Source organism: Doryrhamphus excisus, linkage group LG5 (genome assembly GCF_037039965.1).
Source record: "Doryrhamphus excisus strain RoL-2023G ecotype Guam linkage group LG5, RoL_Dexc_Guam_v1.1, whole genome shotgun sequence".
Taxonomy (NCBI): domain Eukaryota; kingdom Metazoa; phylum Chordata; class Actinopteri; order Syngnathiformes; family Syngnathidae; genus Doryrhamphus; species Doryrhamphus excisus.
Genome location: NC_136361.1, coordinates 22,005,965 through 22,027,514, shown reverse-complemented (window position 1 = coordinate 22,027,514; position 21,550 = coordinate 22,005,965). Strand labels below are relative to the sequence as shown.

The 21,550-nt window shown below is 40.7% G+C and overlaps 1 protein-coding gene across 1 annotated transcript in view; it reads left to right on the top strand.

Moving 5' to 3' along the window:
• znf407 (zinc finger protein 407) overlaps window positions 1–21,550 on the top strand; it is a 138,943-nt gene that overhangs the window by 38,641 nt on the left and 78,752 nt on the right. The gene's annotated exons all lie outside the window — the stretch shown is intronic.

Sequence of the window (21,550 nt, the reverse complement as noted above, 5' to 3'; positions counted from 1 at the left end):
GGAACAGCCAACCTATTAAAAAAAAAAGTGTGACTTATAGTCCGGAAAATACGCTAATTTTAAATGTTTTGCTATCATTAAATCTGAGCCGTGATTCCGTAAATGACTTATGTGTTTTCTGAGCCGGACTTCTTCTCTTTTTGTCTCTGGTGTGTCACACCAACTGCGTCATTTTTCATTAAAACAATTTCCCCATTATTTTATTTCTTGTAATAGAATGGCACCAGATTACTCAGGAGCAATTCTAAATGCATCTCATATCTACTACGGCTGCACCATGGCTGAAAGCTTCATATTTCTTATTTCTCCCTCTATTGTATCTCTATATCTGGCACAAGGTGTGTATTTATGTGTGTGTGTACTTTCTGAACGTACAAGCCCGGATCAGACACCACTATCTGGTGGTCAGCAGAACTTCATTTGTTGTTTTTGTTTTTTGAAAGGGAAACCTTGTATTAAAGGGGGGAAAGGTTGTGTTGTTTATAAAATGTCAGTGAGTTCGAGAAGAGTAATTTACTTTGGAGTCCGAACTAAGAAGACAGTAAATACTTCAAACACAGGCCAGTGATGGTTAACTGTGAATTAAAAACAAATATATTATAGTCACGGCATATCTTCATCTAAGATGATTCATATTTTGTTTTCAAGCAGCACCTCCATTGGTCACATTTTTCAGACGAGGATAATAGAAAATGTAAAGATATGGGCAGTGAAATATGAGTCAGTTTGGGGAGGTAAGAATGAGGAAAGATTAGCGTGAGATTAGAGTAAGAGAGATGGAGGAGTGAGAAAGAGGGGGTCCGCATGAGTCTTGCAGTGTGTGTGTCTGTGTGTGTGTGTGTGTGTGTGTGTTTTATGTTTGCAGGTACGTTTGTGTGTTCCAAAAGAATAATGACTGAACAAAATCCCACTCTGTTTTGTTTTCAACCCCCCCAACCGAACATTTTAGCTCCAAAACGCGCATCTTTTCCACATTTTCCACACAAAGGCTTTGATTTTTGCCAAAATACACCCAGAGACATAAACTATTTTAAAATGTTGACATTAGTGTCACTGCTTTTGCATTGTATTATTCCTTTGTGGATCACATTGCGGGCCTCAATACTTGTTCTGTGCATTAGTTTATGAATATATTGTTTTTCTTGAAAACGTGGTTTGATCAGAAGCTGGCCAAAACATTTTCTTAGTTGTCCCGTATGCTTGTGTAAACACGATAGCCTCCAATGAGTTTTTTTTTTTTTTTTTTTTTTTGCTGCACTGCCTCATCCTGAGAGTCATTAAGGATGGCCCGTGGTGAGCGAGGCACAACTGAGCACCAGCGACAGAAGGGGAGCGAGTTCTGTGGAAACTTCTAGATCAAATAGCCACGGTTACTGCCAGACTCCAACTGTGGTTAACACCAGCAACATCCAGTGGCCCTGGGGATTTCTTGCCAGGGCTAAACCGACATTAGCAACATGCCTCCAACATTTGCCTTTCTGAAATATATATATTTATTATCATTTTTATTATTAATATAAATGTCTTTAGAGTCATTTTTGGATTAATTGCACGAATTTGGATTGCAACACAAGCAAACATCACTCTGGAGAAAACTCTATCCGGTACAAGTGATAATATAGAGTATTATATTTCACTCTCAGTAGTTCCCTTGTTTTCAGGTCAAAACTATTTTATTATTTTGACCTTGTTAGGACCTTGGAATCAAACTATGGAATGGATTGAGTAAGACCGTCAAACAATGCACAACGATGAGCCAATTCAAGAAACAATACAAGCAGTTGATGTTTGCTAAATACAAGGATGAAGAGTCTTGAACCAGTCATGATGTGCTATATATATCACTATATTGACACTTACTATGGTACCCATTATGGCATTGGATGCTCATATCACCTACTACTTCGGTACGTGACAAAAAAAATAGGAAAGCAGGAAGTGAACAAATATAACAGTTACTGATTGTAAAAGTACCAGATGGAGGGGTAGGATTTAATAAGCTTTGCTTCTTCCTACTCCTTTTGGACATGTGGAACTGGGAACTGATTATGGGATGCATTCAATTGTAATCTGATGCATGTTCAAATGAAATTAAACCATTATCATTTTACCTTTCATCCACACAAAGGCTTCCGAGTGGAAAAATCGGAAAACACCAGTTTGTTGTTTCTGTATAGATGAGCTGCTTTATGAAAAAGATGTGACTGACCCGTCGCCATCATGTGACCAGAAGTGAGCTTCGATGACAAGCCAACATATCTGAATATTTTGATTGGCATGACCCTGATATGGTTTTGTCTAATACTCCAAAATGACTTGCAGTAGCGATTCCTCTGGGTAGGTAGGTCTAGACGAGCCCTGGAAAGCAAAAGACAACAGACATACCGAATGCGGGTTCTTTCTTCTTCTATGGTATGGTGTGTCACATGGTTTCGTCTGTGGGTCTCTCTGGTATTGTATTGCTTTTCCCCAGTGATCTGTTCCCATCCGGGCGCAACTATTTCTTAAGTCGACATGGTGTGGTTGAAATTTTTTTGCAACCCGGCAAAAAGAGTGTTGCCATGTGCACAGGGCCTAAATTTGTGCTTCGTTGAAAACCATATTATTTTTTTGTTTTTTTCTGAAAATTCTTAAAGGGACGTGTTTCCTGGCTGACTTGAGAGTGCCGATATTCAAGTGTTATATCTTCCTGATTTGAATACATGAAGTACGCCCCACCACTCTGGTTATACTTGTTGTCAGCTCATGATAGTGATTTGGCAAACTCATGTTAGCAATCATAGACAGTTTTTTACACAACTTTGCCTGTCTGTGTTACATTTTAGGACTTCATACACATTAAAGTCATCTCACAGCTGTTTTTGTTGTAGAATCTGAATGAGAACAATTTTTGATGTTTTTTTTTTCTTCAAAACGGCTACATGCCCGTTCTTTTGTTTCTTATTGAAGACCCCTGTTGTTTTTATCTTTGCGGTAAGAAGAGTCACCCCCACCATGGATGCTCCGATGGCATCTGCTTTGCGTCAGAATAGAGCCGAGAGATTCCCATTGACGCGTGTGGTCAACTTATCCCGCAGCTCTAATTCACCTTATATTACACTGCTTTTATGTTTTTTATGTATTACATCACGTCTTTCATGTCACGGAGTTGTTGCTATAGCAGGGTATGTTTTTGGAGGTAGTAATGCCAGAGACTTGTATAATGTTCGATATCCTGTTTGACTCAGTGTTCCTGCTGATATTGGACATTGCTGTCTCCACTTTATCATTTGGAGTTACGGTTATTCTCAACTGGTGGTTGGCGGTCGCGTGTCTTTTGTAATGAAAAAAAAAATATGACGAGTCGATATGTCTCGCATTCTTGACTGATCTATTCATTTGCCAGTGGGGGCCTGACACGCTCAAGACCAACGACCAATCATTGAAGGAAATTAAGTAATGTTTCCTGAATTGAAAACATTTTTTTTTTCAGTTCAAGTATCCTTTTTGTAGCTAACAAATCCCCTAATGTACTCTTTGTCTTCCCAAATCAACTATTGTGTTCTGTGGAAATCAGTGCAGATGCCGAACAATTGTTAAGCTTGTTAGGAGCTCGGGGAAAAAAAGAAAAAAAAAACTTGTGTCTAAATGGAGACATTGTCATCTGTCTCATAAAGAAGAGTAATGCAGTCTGCTGATTTCTCTCTTGTTTCATTTGATAATCGACTGGGTCTACAAATGAAAGTGGGAAACTTTCCATATTTTAAGGCTTCGCTTTGAGTACCGTTGATTGCTTTTTTTTTTTTTTTTGCATGTCTTGTCAATTACCCAGGTGCAGTAGCCTTTCAAACACAGCAAAGCGCCGTGCTGCTCATTGACTGGTTGACTGGGTGGCAGACTGGCTTGTCTCCGTGAAACCTGTGAAATATGATTTCCATTTGGAGCATGTTGTACTAAACCCTAGCCCACGGGATGCATATTCCCGCATTGTTTGTGACAGTTGGTAGTACCGGCACCGAAATGAAGACCGACTGAGTAGGCAACCGACTTTGCATATCAGTGGCTGTGCTCGGGTCACAAGCACATCTGGTTGACTGGGAGGTGTGTGTTTGAGTTGTGTGTGTGTGTGTGTGTGTGTGTGTGTGTGTGTGTGTGTGTGTGTGTGTCTCGCGGATACTATAACTCACAGTGCACACACCACTTATACACACACTCATTCACGAGCTGACTTGTTGCTGCACACAAACAGCAAACTCGGCACACTCCTACACATGCAAACAAACAAACCTGCTGCTCCTGGCAAGGTGCTCTGACAATCAGCTGGAGGAGGGAAGGCGAACAAAATAAACACTTTAATTTACATGACAGTTGGGTGCCTTACATTAGGATGTCTTGGCAATCATAGAGTCAAGCGGTTATATCCTGGACTGTGGGCATACCTGTATTTTATACATACCTTTTTTTGTACATGATAGCACTGTGTCATGTGTTTGTGGTCAAATTGTTTGTGTGTCTGTACATGACTGCATGTGTGTGTGTGTGTGTGTGTGTGTCAACTCAACTGGCTCCAGTGGTCTGCACTCCATGTAAAGAGATAGCATCTTCTCACAACAGATCAATAAGTGAATATTTCTAGAATCCCTATCTCTGTCTCAGATTCAACCAAACAGTATGCATGTACTATGTGTGTGTTTGTGTGTGTGTGTGCGTGTCAGGATAAGCTAAAAGTGACAACCACATGTATTTCTTGTATGTATTTTCCTACCATTATTCGATCCTTTTCGCATGATCAGACTCGGATAATGTGTATGTAGCGCACTATGTGCTGTATGTTGACACAAGTGTTATTTTGTTTTTTTTTCTTTGTTATTGTTTTACAGAGGCATTTAGTTACTTTATGTTTCTGTCACATTTGCCGTCATTGTATCGGGGCTAAAAATTAATGAATGAACTGTTCCATAATAATAGTGCAGTTTAGACACATTATTGGGGTGAAATAAATCATTATTTTTTTGGACAAGTACATACTTGAATTGTACCATTTTTGTTTGATTTACTGGGGTATGTTATATTTGCTTTAACATTTTACTCAAGCTAGTCACTTTGTGTTTTTCTTCTTGTAAAATGACCCCCCCCCCCCCCCCCCCCCACATGTTCTTCATGTTGAAAATCCCCGAACCCATTGATTTTTTGCTTGGGGCTTGTGGGTATCACATTGATGTAGTGATGCAATCGACAATTAAAGAGTCTCGCAGGGTTTTTATTTTGAAAAATGACCAAATTCTAAGTCTTTCCTCTGATTTCTTTCCTGAATTGATCCGGTCTGTGCTGCGTGAGTCATTCATTCATTTTTTACCGCTTTTCCTCACGAGGGTCGCGGGGGGTGCTGGAGCCTATCCCAGCTGTCTTTGGGCGAGAGGCGGGGTACACCCTGGACTGGTGGCCAGCCAATCACAGGGCACATATAGACAAACAACCATTCACACTCACATTCATACCTATGGACAATTTGGAGTGGCCAATTAACCTAGCATGTTTTTGGAATGGGGGAGGAAACCGGAGTACCCGGAGAAAACCGAGCTGGAATTTGGGTGGGTGGAATTGAACCCTGGTCTCCTAGCTGTGAGGTCTGCGCGCTAACCACTCGACCGCCGTGAAGTTCGGAACATCAGCTGCAAAAACGCACCCTTTTTTAAAAGTTTGAATCATGGCATATAAAAAATAACTGAACTGTACGTACAGTAGTTTATGTAATACATGAGATGTACACAAATGTGTGTTTTTGGTCTAAAAATCCTCTGAATTAATGAATCCTCGGGATAGACCGGCATGTTCTCCAGATAAAATATTTGGTCTTTATTCACCATTTGTTTGCTAACATGTCCAAACATAATGCATACGCATTGTTTATCAGTTAACATATTTATTTTAACCCATTGACATACAGGATGAATAACACATACCCTTGAAGTCAATCTGAGGTTTAGGACATGCAGTTCAAGGTTGGTGTCCAATTGATCCAACATTGATCCGTCTTTTTTATTCCTCATATTTTTCCTCCCTGCTCATATACCCCCCCCCCCCCCCCCCCCCACACACACACATCTCTCGCTCTCTCTTGCCTCTGTCCTTCTCTTTTCATCTTCAGCCAGATAGGTCTGCCTCAACTGCCAAGAGCACAGAGTATCACTGCTTGTGTTTTTCCCTCTTATGCTCCTTTCACAGAGCACTGAAACTATGTCACAATTTCTCAGGGAGTTTTGATGCCTGAACGTCTCCTGTCTGGGCGCATCTCGTCTGCGCGGCAGCGGCAGCCCTATGCGAACTGAACTGCACTGCCTCGCTGCAGGTCAGCCTTCACGGCCGATTAGTGTCGAAGCGCCACTTTGGTCACAAGTTGTCGGGAGCGCTTATCGTGAAGATCAACAGCGATCAGTCTCACCACGGCACAGTCCCTCACCGAGTCCTCTACATCTCCGCCCTCTTTCTCTCTCTCCTTTCTGTTTTCTTCACTCTCGCCTCGGGCGTTTTCTCCCAACCTTGTTTTTCTTCCTCAGAACATATTTCCATCTATATCTTATAATTGTCGGCTTTCTTTTCTCCAACTTGCTCTGCACCCCACACTCAAAAACAGTTCTTTATTCATTCCGTTTGGATTGGAAGTCACCATAAGTGTGCTGCTTATGAGCAATATTTTGAACAATGAGGAAAATTGAAAACACAATATTAGCAGTAAGACATTTAGGAGTCAAAGCAGAGGTCGAAAATATTTTGGAAAGCCCACTTTTTCACTAAACGATGATCGTGATAAGTATAAGTATTTTTAAGTATCATATCTAACAACTGCTGCAAGTAACGTCTCAGATTGTGGCATTTCAGACATTATCCGGAAACCATGTTCTGTTTGTACAGTTCAAGAGACATCTACGCGCTGTATTCCTCCCCCCCCCCCACCCATCTTCATCGCTCCATCCCGTGTGTCTGTGCGCCGTCAGGCCTTGTCTGTAGCCAGAGTGGAGACGAGTCATGTTTGGCCTGTCAGTATGGCTGGTCGTGTCACTATCTGGAGCTGCCGGTTCCACTGACAGCGCTGGAGGGGCTACTGGTCCTAGCAGAGTGCAGCCGTCACCCTGTGACACGCTCAGTGTCACCGATCCCCTCTGTCTGGTGACATGGCATCCCCTCCTCCATGTCCTCATCTCCTACTCCCACTCCTGCCCCCACCCAGCCAGTGGTCTTTTCACTGCCACTCCGGAGTCCGTCATTCAGTCACTAAGGAGTCTCCAGTAGGAACTTGGATATGTATTTTTCAGATATGAGACTAGCAGTTTTGCCTTGCGACTCTTCACACTTACCTTGTTAGTTCTGATATCAGATTAATAGATAAGTGGATGGATGGATAGATCGATGATAGATCCTCCGTATGCAGCGCCGCTATGTGAGAGATTTAATCTGGCCTTGGCAAGTGTGCAGCAGTGACAAATGGATGCTCACTATGAAACCCCCTCATCCAACAGACAGTATTAGTTTTTGCTTTAATTACCAGCAGCAGTAATGTTTCCTATCCATAACTGTCGGCCTCCTAGAATACAGCCTGGCAGAGGGGTGAGGGCCTTGTCTCTTCTCTCAGTGGGCCTCCTGTCTCATCTCCTGCCCCCACCCCCTCGTCTATCGTCTCTTCCTGTCTCTTTCGCCTTTTCCCTATCTCGCTCCCCATAGTACAGACAAATGCACGCGCAGATACATATGCACAAATCCCACCCGATCTTTCATTTCAATATTTAAATTTTTATGCAGACAGCCCAGGACTCCGCCTGGTGGACAGAAAGAGTGGAGGTGACCCCTCCGTTGGTTGCTGTATTATTTAAGAATTTTGACCTATACAGTGGAAATGTGGGATTCGTACACCACGATTCACGGAGGGTTAAGTTTTTGATGACACTTATTGCAAAAAAAAAAGTCAAATTTTTTCCCACTGTTTCTGGTACTGGGGCGGCATGGCGGTCTAGTGGTTAGCGCGCAGACCTCACAGCTAGGAGAGACCAGGGTTCAATTCCATCCTCGGCCATCTCTATGTGGAGTTTGCATGTTCTCCCCGTGCATGCGTGGTTTTTTTCCGGGTACTCCGGTTTCCTCCCACATTCCAAAAACATGCTAGGTTAATTAGCCACTCCAAATTGTCCATAGGTATGAATGTGAGTGTGAATGGTTGTTTGTCTATATGTGCCCTGTGATTGGCTGGCCACCAGTCCAGGGTGTACCCCGCCTCTTGCCCGAAGACAGCTGGGATAGGCTCCAGCACCCCCCTGCAACCCTTGTGAGGATAAGCAGTAGAAAATGAATGAATGAATGATCTAGCTACCCCCTCAATGTGATAAAAGCACGAAAAGACATGCGTTAAAAACACTCAAAATTTGGAACATCTGTAGAAAATCGGTAGAAAATGAATGAATGAATGTTTCTGGTACTCTGATTATCGTACAGTGTGCCTAACAAACGAACCTTTTGCCAGCGTATCAGTCGGTGGATTCACATATCCAAACAAAACATCCACACATTGATGACTCAGTCTCTCTGAAAATGGATGACGGTTCTCTTCGAGTTAGGACACTCCAACAGTAAAGTTCAGGTGATCAATTATACCTGTCCGCTCTTTAAAGTTAAGTTCGTACCAACTGAGAGTGCTCTAAAACCTTGCTTTAACATGACCATGCCTTAACTTATATGCAGTTATATTCTGCATGCATCTTTTTTAAGGCCCAATAATAATGTTCATTTCTGTGTGCCTTCAACTGACCACAGACACTCTTAATAAATAAAGTGTCTGGGAAGTCCGTCCTTTGCCATAAAGATCTCTGACAGCTACCGTCTGGTAATAGATTAGCCTAATTACCGTGTCCCTGAGTTTAGATCACAACGTCACATACTCGGCCTGTCGCTGTAATAGCTATTACAGCCACTACTCTCCACACCCTACCTCTTAATATAACGTTGTAAAAATGTGAGGGGGGGAAAGCCAAAAGGAAAAGGTCGTCTTGATTTGCATGCAAGCCTTCATTATAATGCGAACAATATGCGAATATGCTAAGGACCGTAGACGGCGCTTTGCATGTGCAAGTGATGAATGGTGGGTACATTGTAGGATGGGCTGAGATGGAGGCTTCGTCACCCTCATCTGCATACCATACTTTATTTACTTATTTATTTATTTATTCATTTACTCTTGAGTGCTTGTTTTCTGTATTTCATCTTATGTCCTCAACCCCACCATCAGGCACGCAGAGCCACTCATGTACGCAGAAACAGCTATGTGTGCGTGGGTTTTAAGTGTGCGTGACTCAATGAGAGATTGGTGGTTTTCTTCTTGATGTTCAGGGAACATACCAATTTGTTTTTGTGGGGAGTCGAGCTCAAAGCTGTGAATATTCTAAACAATGCTATACAATTGTGCGGAGTATTATCACAATGTTAAAATGTGAGAATATGCCTGCACTTTGACCCGTGTTCAGTTTGTCTATGGAAAAAATGGCTTTAACGCAACCCACTTGTGCATCTGCAGTTGGCTAACAACTTTTGATTGAACACTGGAATCTCAGACACAAAACACGTTGACTGCTTTAACTACGCTAATTGAATTTTGAAACGGTTAATCGTCTGAAATTTTATCACGGGTTATTGATAAACCCCATACCGTTCCATTCCTTTTTCAGAATCAGAATCAGAATCAGAAAAGGGTTTATTGCCAGGTAAGATCAAACACATACTAGGAATTTGTTTTGGTTGAAGTAGGTGCAGACACATCTATTAAAAAAGAATGAAAAATACAAAATATACAGAATAAACATTATAAATATATATACACAGTCTGTTTTTTGTTTGTTATTCCGGAAGTGCAGTCTGATTGTTATTCCTAAAAGTCCAAACTGGGCGTTAATTTAATGCATGTAACGCATATAGTGAAAGTGTTTTTATGTCTGATTCAACATACAATCAGCAGTGGATGGGAGGCCCACACACTTGTTTGACTAAAAAAAAAGTGTGCATAGGGGACACAATCCTGAGAAAACCCACTTTTCACTCTCCTCTGTTACTGGGGAGGCAGATGGTGGGTGTCAAGACAACAGCAATAGCCAAACAAAGACATCCTTTGTGAGTGTGAGTGAGCGTCCATGCATCTTTTCAAAGAGGTGCAGAGATGTTCAATTTGAGTGGGAGGGAACAGCAGTTATAATCGTACTTTAACAGTTCATCGCAAATTCTTACTACAACCGCTCAATGTCCTGAAAGTCCACATTTTTTATGATACCTTCGAGTTGACATGTCACCAAACTCGCGGGAAAGTTTAACCCTCCTCTTGTGTCTGGGTCGGCTCCGACCCGTTTTACATTTTAATGCATAAAAATAATCACATAATATTTGTTTATTGCATCAAGGCTTTTTGACTTTGTCAGGAAACTCTATTTCAACAAAATAAAACAAAAAAAAAAATTACTAAATTTTGAAATGGTCTGGTAGAAATTATGACCACTGCATTGTTAGGGTCGGTTTCGACCCGGTTATAATAGTACTAGACTATAAAGCAATATTTTGGGCCAAAACTGAAATCATAAGTGCAGAATTAGCCAAAACAATGACAACCAGCTCCTCTTGTCATCATGTAAGCTTCATGCTTTTTGATTTCAGTTTATACTAAAGTTCTGTTGATTAAAACAATAACTTTTTCTACCTTTTCTTGACATTAATATATGTGGGTCAGAATTGACCCAAACACCATATAGATCGGGGGTCTCAAACTCAATTTACTTGGGGGCCACTGGAGCTAGGGTCTGGGCGAGACTGGGCCGCATCACGTTTTCCAAAAAAAACCACAAAAAAACACATTTATTAAAAACAGAAAAATTAATAAACTTAGCTTTGGTTTTGATTTTCTACAAGAAAAGCTCTGATAAATCATTACACTGTTCTCAAATATATTACTTTTTATTTTTCTACACAAAATAAGATGAAAAATAAATGAACAAATCAAGAATAAAGAAAATCAATCATTCAGTAAAAAATAAATAAATATAATAATAGCAATAAAACGGCAAATAATAAAAACTTAAGAAACCACATATAGTTGGTGGGTAGACAAATTATTTTTTTCAGATTAAAATGAACAAAGCATTATTAGAGCCCTGTAGACATGACAAAACACGACTATAGTCACATTTATACTCTTTTTATTTACAACATATTGCGCAACTGCAGGGTCTTGAGACACATGCTAACTCGCAAACTAGAGAGCTAGCGACCTAAACGGTAACCTTCAAGTTATTTCCTTTAAATTAAATAGCCAAAAACGTACCACTTCCACACGGATAGGGAGGATAACTATTAACAGTTATGTAACCTTTAACATGAACATTAATCCAACGTAATAATTTTTTCTGGGTACATGATACCATACAGCATCCATATCAAACTTGCGCGGGCCGCACAAACATTAAACTTTCATATCATGGCGGGGGCTTCAAACTAGTGTCCTGCGCGGCCACATTTGCCCCGCGAGCCACGTATTTGAGACCCCTGTCATAGATGTTTCTTTAGTGCTTAATACTAAAATGAAAAAATAAATAAAACTAATTGATTTAAGAGATATGTTCTATATCCTCATGTTTTCACATTTCTCTGTGAAGTCCCACCTTCCATGTTCTGGATCTAATCTGATGTCTGGCCAAACTATTTCCCTCTGCAACTTGTTTATAAAAATGATGCTACATGCTAGTAGCTAACTGGGGCAAACCGAGTGGTCATAACGTGACATCGCTTTACATCCCTCATAAGTGAACGGTGACATTTTAACGTGCGTATAAATTACTTCACTCTTGCCTCTTTTATTTGTGGTGCTCAAATGTATAAAGAAAAGTGACTCCTCCTGGATTGTGTCAACAGTATTTTAACTACTACTTCTCCTATGATGGTCCTCCAGGAATGGATTCCAATGATAAGAAAATACTGGTCTTGAAAGGTAAATTATGTGGATTCTGGTGGCTGATTGTAAAACTAATCATTTATGTTGACGTGTAGTCGTAGTTAAACATCGAAAATTGATTGCAGATCGCAGTTCCCAAGATGCTCGCTTACGTTCGTATACTGTACGAAGAAGTAGTCCATTTCTGAAATGGACTCTACTATCGCATGTTTGACAGAAGGGGTATGTAGTTATCATATTCATTCATTCATTTTCTACCGCTTTTCCTCACGAGGGTCATGGGCTTGCTGGAGCCTATCCCAGCTGTCTTCGGACTACAGGTGGGGTACACCCGGGACTGGTGGCCAGCCAATCACAGGGCACATATAGACAAACAACCATTCACACTCACATTCATACCTATGGACAATTTGGACTTAACCTATTATTATTATTATTATTATTAGTTAACCTAGAATTAGTTAACCTAGCATGTTTTTGGAATGTGGGAGGAAACCGGAGTACCTGCAGAAAACCCACACATGCACAGGGAGAACATGCAAACTCCACACAGAGATGGCCGAGGGTGGAATTGAACCCCGGTCTCCTAGCTGTGAGGTCAGTTATCATATTTTGATCCACAAATATTAAGTAACTTTGATCAAATCTATAATATTTTCTGCCCATATGGACATACTAATGCTTTATCATCTGTTTATCCCCGTTCAAATCTTACGGCCAGGATTGAACATTAGTTTGTATTATTTCATTTGTTTTGAGCTGTGAACAAAGACAGTTCAACCCGACTGTAGCGATTTGTTTGAAATGTATTTTTAGTTATGTGATTTAATTATTTATTTTGATATATTTTCAGCTTTTTTTCGCCCCGCCATCTTTTTTCATACATTTAATTTGTTCTCAGAGGAGAGGCAGATCGAGTGTACAGTATACAGACTGAATAAATCATGTTTTGTCTTTTTTTCCCCCTCTTTTTTAAGTGGGGGTGTCTTAGGGCTACTGTTGGTTTTTATCCCCAGGAGGAATAGAGAAGGGAAAGCTTGTAAATGGACCCAAGTGCAGTTTAATCTGCCCACTGGGGGCCAGGGGAGGTGGTGGAGGCGTCCCTGATGGGAGTACAGGATGGGGAAGGAGGAGGTGCTTGGCTTGTGTCTTTACCTTTTAATTAATGGCTGCAACAATAGATGGATCTGTTGTTTTCTAGTTATAATCATCAAAGCCACATCGGATGGCAGGCATCTGCTATATCGCAATGATTGTTTAGCTCCTTGTTATCATTGCAGTGCCTCATATTATTGTGCTTGATATATATAATTTCCCGCGCAAGTTTGATATGGATGCTGTATGGTATCACGTACCCAGAAAAAATTATTACGTTTGATTAATGTTCATGTTAAAGGTTAAATAACTGTTAATAGTTATCCTCTCTATCGGTGTGGAAGTGGTAAGTTTTTGGCTATTTAAGTTTAAAGGAAATAACTTGAAGGCTACCGTTTAGGTCGCTAGCTCTCTAGTTTGCGAGTTAGCATGTGTCTCAAGACCCTGCAGTTGCGCAATATGTTGTACATAAAAAGAGTATAAATGTGACTATAGTCGTGTTTTGTCATGTCTACAGGGCTCTAATAATGCTTTGTTCGTTTTAATCTGAAATAAATAATTTGTCTACCCACCAACTATATGTGGTTTCTTAAGTTTTTATTATTTGCCGTTTTATTGTTATTATTATATTTATTTATTACTGATTGATTGATTTTCTTTATTCTTGATTTGTTTATTTATTTTTCATCATATTTTGTGTAGAAAAATAAAAAGTAAGGTATTTGAGAACAGTGGAATGTTTTATCAGAGCTTTTATTGTAGAAAATCAAAACCAAAGCAAAGTTTATTCATTTTTCTGTTTTTAATAAATGCGTTTTTTTTTTTGTTTTTTTTGGAAAACCTGATGCGGCCCAGTCTCGCCCAGACCAGACAGATCTCACTTGAGGTTGCAAATGAATCATTGACATCATTGAAATGAAATCAGTTTTTCTGCCAACGCTTTGTTTTCTATTAAAGACAAAAAATATATATTGTTCAGTGGTTTCAATGGATATTGTATTGGGTTTGCTACACCTGGAGAGATCTCTTAAAACCCGAGTAAACCTGAATTACAAATTACTGCACATCATAGAAATAGTGCAGCTAGCTTTTTTAAAATACCAGTGCTGCCAGTGAGGTGCTTTGTAATTTATCCCTTCACGGCTGTTAGCCGCGCTGTGCAACAGTGATTTATTTGGTATAAGAGAAGTTTTGTTTAGAGAGATAATGAGCAGGAATTCTCTTTAATGATTTAACACGGCACAGCGGAATGGAGAGGGGAAAAACCACATGTATTTGTCATACCTTTAACTGCTCTGCTGAGAGTTTGGAAAGGAAAGAGGGGAGGAGAATGGGAGTTGTATTAGCAAGAGGGGCTAACAACCCTTAAGCAGCATTTTTGAATCGTTTTATTTCATAAAATGCGATTTTCACACTAAAGAAACACAAGGCAGTTAGCATGCAATATATTTCCTTTAAGACGCATGTTCCGCCATGCCGTGGATGAAGGTTTTTCATTCATAAAAGTTGTTCATGTTAAAGGTTAAATAACTGTTAATAGTTATCCTCCCTATCCGTGTGGAAGTGGTAAGTTTTTGGCTATTTAAGTTTAAAGGAAATAACTTGAAGGCTACCGTTTAGGTCACTAGCTCTCTAGTTTGCGAGTTAGCATGTGTCTCAAGACCCTGCAGTTGCGCAATATGTTGTAAATAAAAAGAGTATAAATGTGACTATAGTCGTGTTTTGTCATGTCTTCAGGGTTCTAATAATGCTTTGTTAATTTTAATCTGAAAAAAATAATTTGTCTACCAATAATTTCCAACCAATAATTTGGTTTCTTAAGTTTTTATTATTTGCCGTTTTATTATTATTATTATATTTATTTATTACTGATTGATTGATTTTCTTTATTCTTGATTTGTTTATTTATTTTTCATCTTTTTTTGTGCAGAAAAATAAAAATTAAGATATTTGAGAACAGTGGAACGTTTTATCAGAGGTTTTATTGTAGAAAATCGGAACCAAAGCACTGAAAAAGTAATTTTTCTGTTTTTAATAAATGTGTTTTTTTTTTTTTTTTGAAAACCTGATGCGGCCCAGCCTTGCCCAGACCCTAGCTCCAGTGGCCCCCAGGTTTCTTAAGTTTTTATTATTTGCTTGTTATTGTTATTATTATTATTGCTATGTTTCGCCATGCCGTGGATGAAGGTTTTTCATTCATAAAAGTTAACCGCTGATGTTGCCCAATTTAGCCACTTTTTGTAACTGTCCGCGCCTTGTTCATTATACACCTTGCCTTTCATCTCGAAACAAAAGACGATGTTATTCTCTCTTCTTCAGCGTTTTCAGCACTTCTTACTTAAGATCTGAGTACCAAACTAATGCAGTTAATTAGAAAATATAATGAAGCTGAGTAGCCTAATATTCAACATTACAATAATGCTCTGAGCTTTAGGCTCTGTAACTCTGAGACTGCCATCGGCACATCACAAGGATGACATCAATAATAGATTACTTAATCAATTGCCATTCTCTTGAAGATGGAAATAAGCTTTTGGGAAGGGACTGTGTTTTTTGTTCTTCATTATCATTTCCCCCCTTTCCCCGTAGCTTGAAAATGTCTGTTTCATCTCACATTAGAGTGTGCGCTGCATAAATGCAGGTGGAACTTGCTTTGCCTCTAAATGATCCTTTAATGGAACAGTGTGCACTGAAGCTGGAAACTCTATGGGGCGCCGCCACCGTCGATGAGAACTTTGCCTCAATCAATCCGTCAAGCCCCATCACCTGCCTCAGCAGATGATCCAAACACCCCTTTGGTGAAGCAAAGTGAGCTTTTAATGTACCTCCTCTTCGACTAGAGGACACGTGCACATAGATGGGTACACAGTCAAAAACGCGGCATCAGAAATGAGAGGTGTCAGTTTTCATTCCCAGTCTTGACATTGATCGCTTGTCAAGGAAACGCTTGTCTCTTTTGTTTTCATCAAGATCATCTTGGAGTAAATCAAGTGTTTGCTTTGCTCCGGTACAGGCAGGGGAACAAAATCAATTTGGGTGTTCTGTTTGTGTATTTCTATATCTTACGTGGTTGCGAAGTCTCTATAAACGGGTCTCTTAAAGGCCTGAGCGGTATTGATGCAAAGTCACCTCTTGCTTTCGTCAAACACAGCGACAGCTGCTGTTATCTTCTCACATTTGATGCTGCTTGTCTGCAAGACAGCTGGGATAGGCTCCAGCACCCCCTGCGACCCTCGTGAGGAAAAAGCGGTAGAAAATGAATGAATTTCCAAAGCAGCATGGAGCATACGTAGGTCAAAGATAAAAACAGTCCAATCGCAGAACACGTTTTTGAAAAAGTGTGCTATGATAGATTCTTGTTTAGACGCTTGAATCTTGACATACTTCCGACATGTGCAAGGTGCATACAGTATCTAGAAGTTTCTTGATCTAAATGTGATTATTGCTACCTCTGCAAAAGTGATACTGACTTTGCTTTCGCTCGCACTAAACTACACAAACCTTGCAGAACATCATTTCAACTAAGCCCGTAAAGCTCAGTGAGATACCAGGCTTTCTCAGTCACTCTGTCTATCAGCACATCTCATCCTCTGTCGTCTTGTTCCTGTCTGTTTATATGTCTGTCTGACGTCTCATTGCTGCAGGCTTCCTGTCAGCCAAGTGTCAGTTTCTGTTCTTCTGTCAATTCACTCGCCTGTCAAAGTTACCCAGATGAGACATGTTGACTTACCTACCGTGTTTCCACTTTTAGAGGACGGGTTTATGTGAGAAGAAAAAGGTAAACAAGGCAGACATTATTTGCTTTTGTTTACTTGGAAGAGTTTTTTTGGAAATACTTTTTTTTTTTGCTTACTTGGGGTGGCGTGAGATCTCGTGTAGTGAAAGATCATGAGTTTACAACGTGACGGTACTTCTTGTTTCGAGATATTCTGTTTCACGAGAATTGGGCGGACAGGAACCAATCAGACTGATGTATGGCATCGCTACTGTGAATAATAGTACACGTAATATGGGAGTGGCAGTGCATGATTTTTTGCCAGTATTGGGATCACACACTATAAACCTTGCAATCTTACCTGCATTCAGAGTTCCCAGCATCATTCGCTCGTTCCCTCTGAATGTGTTTTTTTTTCGTTAGAGTTCAACAGCTGCCACGGTGTTAATATCCAAGCAGACGCTGTAGTGATTCTACATTTGATGAAAGTTACTTCAAATTTGTCAGATCACAACGTGATCGCTGCATCTGACTTCTATCAAAATATGTGTTATATAGTCTAATTCTTACCTACTCTAAGAATCATGGGCACTGTAGTTCTTTTAGCGTACACGTAAGGCTAATCTCCTGCAATCTATTTTACATGTTTACGTGTTTTTCTATAACTACACATCAACAGAAATGATTAACTTTTATAATATGTTCATGTATTTATGATGTAACGATAAGACATTGCGACATGCATTGTTACCTAGCTCATATTGACTTGTTTTCTGGGGTTATTATGCACAGAAACATGAACTTGTGAATGATGGGCAAAATTCCAATAAAAGTGCAGTTCCCCTTTAAGAAATCTGGTGAGCCGTTTGGGAGCTGAAAGAGTTGGATCTTTTTGGGGAGCTGAGTTCAAATAACCGATTCCTTTTAAAGAGCCTCTATTCCCATCAGTAATTGATCAAGAGGTAGAGAATATTTCAATTACACGTAACTGCACAGGTCAAGTACTAAAGTACATAATAAGAAAAAAGTATATGTAAAATAGCAAGCTAAATAGAGTAAGATAATTGATAGATATACAGTGGATGTGTAGGTTATCCTGTCAGAAAAAGATAAAAGTAGAGGAACACAAAGTACGGTCGTTTGAGAGTGAGGGAGCGGGGTGCGGGGGGGCTACCTGCTGCTGATGGCAGTCCGAGTCAGTGAGGGATGGAGGGCGATCCAGCTGTGACATTAAAGCAGCAGGTGGAGGCCATCATTAGGACAGGCACAGGAGGCTGTGGATGAGCCTGCACACGCTCATTTCTTTTGGGCCCAGCAGACCATTTCACTTTTTTTTTTCTCTGTATGTTTGGTGCCTCACCTCAAAACGTGTGCTAGAACTTCATCTCAGTGCTTGTGAACTTTCGTTCTCCCATCATGGCCGTTCTCTACTTCTCTAGTTTTAGCATCTTCACTGGGTTAAGAATGATTGGTTCGGAATGGAAGGAATGGTCACAAAAAACAAGGCCTATTTTCCAATGTTGTCCACTGAAGAATAAAAAAAAAAGTCTGGCATAGTTAATGGGACTGTTGGTCATTAGTATTCTCAAGGTGCTAGCTATTTGCATAGAACGTCTGAGCCTTTTATCAGGATTTTTTTGTATACACCAATGGAAAAGTGACGCACCAACAGTAAGAGTTATGTGCATTAATTCAGTTCCATTTTACATCAATGATTAATATCAGTTGACTGAGCAAAAGTGTCAGAACGTTGCTTTGGTTCCTCATGTTCTCCTTAGCTAAAAGTAACATTAAAAGCAGGCATGTCTGATCCACCTCTATCCCAGCATGCTTTGTGCACAAAACCCAGGAGTGAGTGTGGTTTTGGGGTTAGACAACAATATGTCTAAGCCAAATGCCGCTTGGGGCTTTTTCTTAGATCTTCCATCGCTTCCAGACTTGTAGATAGGCCTATCGAGGAACACCATTAGTCAAATGAAGTTGTTTGTATCAAAAATTGACACGTTATCTCTTCATCGTCAGCCGGTGGGAGGGAAAAGAGAGAGAAAGATTGTAAATGTGGGTAATTGAGCCGTGTCTCCCCTGCTTATCGGTAAAGCTCCGGCACGTCACGGACCTAACGAGCTGTGGCGCTGCGATTAGTCTGAAGGGAGAGTCGAACGTGAAACACCACAGCCTCTGTCTTTCTCTTTTCATATCTGCGATGGATATTATGAGCCTCCCTGGAGGGCAGAGGCACAGCCTTATTAGCTCATTTCATGGGGGGTGGGAGAGGATTGATACGAATGAATGGCATGTTAAAGTATCCCTTTGTTACAATAACCATCAAGGCTGATGGTTCAGGTTGATGATGCAGCCCAAGGCAGCCGGACAACAAGCTGAGGCCTTGACCCGCATGGCAACAAATACACACACTTGAAGCGGGGATATGAGTATTATATGTTTTATATGGTTGTGTGCAGCATATACCTAGTATGAATGAGAAATTGTTTACAGGGACATGATTGATTAGCATCTTTATCAATATTTATATGTAATATTTATATGCGCCACTATCAGAAATTCATTAATTCATTCTTTTTCTACCGCTTTTTCCTCACAAGGGTCGCTGGAGCCTATCCCAGCTGTTTTGGGGCGAGAGGCGCAAAGTACACCCTGGACTGGTGGCTAGCCAATCACACGGCACATATAGACAAACAACCATTCACACTCACATTCATACCTATGGACAATTTGGAGTGGCTAATTAACCTAGCATGTTTTTGGAATGTGGGAGGAAACCGCAGTACCCGGAGAAAACCCACGCATGCACGGGGAGAACATGCAAACTCCACACAGAGATGGCCGAGGGTGGAATTGAACCCTGGTCTCCTAGCTGTGAGGTCTGCGCGCTAAACACTCGACCGACGTGCCGCCCCCAATATCAGAAAGTGTTCTAAACAAAAACAAACAAAATATTAATTGAGGGCGCGCAGACCTCACAGCTAGGAGACCAGGGTTCAATTCCACCCTCGGTCATCTCTGTGTGGAGTTTGCATGTTCTCCCCGTGCATGCGTGGGAGGAAAATTGTCGTAAGAAAAAAGTGGTAGAAAATGAATGAATGAATGAATTAATTAATTAATTTCAGGCTGCACGTGGTCGAGTGGTTAGCGCACAGACCTCATAACTAGGAGACCCAAGTTCTCTGTGTGGAGTTTTGATGTTCTCCCTGTGCATGTGATGTGTAGCTATAATGTAAGCTATAAAATGCCTCACAGCTAGGAGACCAGGGTTCAATTCCACCCTCGGCCATCTCTGTGTGGAGTTTGCATGTTCTCCCCGTGCATGCGTGGGTTTTCTCCGGGTATGCTACCCTTGCTGTATTGTAGTTTACGATAAACTCATTAGCACGAATATTAATGTGTGCAGCGCAGTTGGCTTCTTACCATTGTTACAACATTGGTTCTGTTGAAGAAGAAGAACAGAAGCACAAGGGGTTCTGTTGAAGAAGAAGAACAGCAGCACGAGGGGGTACAAAAAATGTTGTGATTTTGTGATGTGTAGCTATAATGTAAGCTATAAAATGCCTCACAGCTAAGAAACCCAAGCTCGATTCCACCCTCGGCCATCTCTGTGTGGAGTTTGCATGTTCTTCCCGTGCATGCGTGGGTTTTCTCCGGGTACTCCGGTTTCCTCCCACATTCCAAAAACATGCTAGGTTAATTAGCGACTCCAAATTGTCCATAGGTATGAATGTGAGTGTGAATGGTTGTTTGTCTATATGTGCCCTGTGATTGGCTGGCGACCAGTCCAGGGTGTACCCCGCCTCTCGCCCGAAGACAGCTGGGATAGACTCCAGCACCCTCCGCGACCCTCGTGAGGAAAAAGCGGTAGAGAATGAATGAATGAATATTAATTGAAACTTGTGATTTTTTTTGTTTTTATGCAGTACTTATCGTGTTGTGTTTTCAGACCGTACGTGTCTCTGTCTAGCTTGTGCAAAGATCATCCACGGGGGCATTTACCATGTCTTCCTTGTGTGCTATTCTGGGATTTATTTAGTGGAAAAAGGCAAAGATGAGATCTCACAACATGCCAGTTTGATTTGCACCACTCTATATCAAAGACTGCTAATTAAAATCATATTTTGCATATGACTTGTCTTTCATGCACATATGTAAATTCCCCGTATTGCCTTTCAGCACTCTGTAATTAGGTTTATGAAGGACAGCTGTAATACATAATTAACGGAGATGCTCGCAAGCTCACCCCCCTCCCCCCCTTCTCAACACGATGACTTAAGCAAGCGTGCATGAAGTGGTCTCAAGGCCTTGCTTTTACTTGGTGCATTTTTCTCACCAGCACCTGACCCAAAATATATTAATTACGTTGTTGGCTTTCTGAATCTTTAACTGCTGATGTATTCTAAATGTTTTTGAGTTTGTCTGGTCCCCTCCCTGTTTGGGGTATAAAATTCTGATCCAGTCACTCCCAGTAACTGTCACCCAGTCTGACTAAAGGCAGCGTCCCAGATGGATGGAGTTAGAAATGGATTGAGTAAATGTAGAGTGATTATAATGAGGCAAAACACTGGCAAGTGTTTGAATATTAATATGGCCGTGTTAGGTAGCATTTGCCTCAAGGTCCATGAATACGGCCCTTGTTGGGGGGGGTTACTCTGTGTGTCTCCAAATGTTGTTGGTAAGTTCAATCAGACATGGAAATGCAAATTCTGCAATAATTATGCTCTTGCTGCATGATAGACTGACTCCAAAAGTTAATAGTGAAACACAGCGGCTCACCAGGG